The sequence below is a fragment of the Papilio xuthus genome, unplaced genomic scaffold (genome assembly GCF_000836235.2).
Source record: "Papilio xuthus unplaced genomic scaffold, Pxut_1.1 DF824655.1, whole genome shotgun sequence".
NCBI lineage: Eukaryota > Metazoa > Arthropoda > Insecta > Lepidoptera > Papilionidae > Papilio > Papilio xuthus.
Window position 1 is genome coordinate 3,164,462 of NW_013533994.1, and position 771 is coordinate 3,165,232.

Below are 771 nucleotides of genomic sequence, written 5' to 3' on the forward strand. Positions count from 1 at the left end.
ATACATCTGATGATGTAAAAAATACTTTGTTAATGCAATTTTAATTTGATTTTTACCTCATAACCTTAACATAAGTCGTCTAAAACAAAACTTTTGTTATTGTAGAGATGCTATTATTAGGCTTGAATTAATTTTAGTTAAACACAGAAGTTTTTGCATATGATTAAATATACAATGGAATGTAAAAAAAACAATCGACTATAATGTTGGCAATACATCTGCTTGTACCTCTTGTATTACGAATGTTCATGGTCACCTTAGTGTTCCCGTTGCTCGTTTGCCCCCTTCTTTTATATAAAAAGATTTCGTCAATGCAAAAATTTTAATTGAAATATCAATAAAAAGTGCATTCTGTGTCTACCTTTTTGCTGTTATGAATCAAATTTTAATATACAGCCTAAATTAATCGAGAGTTTTTGAAGATAATAAGTTACACATTTGCAATATCGAGAGCGTCGATGGCTCAGGGGTCAAGCACTTGACTTGCAATCTGCAGTTCCTGGGTTCGAATCCCGTCATATACCAGTGTGATTTTCCATTTCCGATTTACATATGTACAGTTATCTGAAGTTCTTACGGTGAAGGAAAACATCGTGATGCAACCTGCACATATCTGCGAAGAAATTCAAAGATATGTGTGAAGTCAACCAAACCGCACTTGGCCAGCGTGGTTGACTATGGCCTAAGCACCCTTAACTTAGGGTAGGCTCGGAGCCCCTCGGTGGGGATGTACAGTGAGCTGATAATTATGATGATGATTGCAATATCATA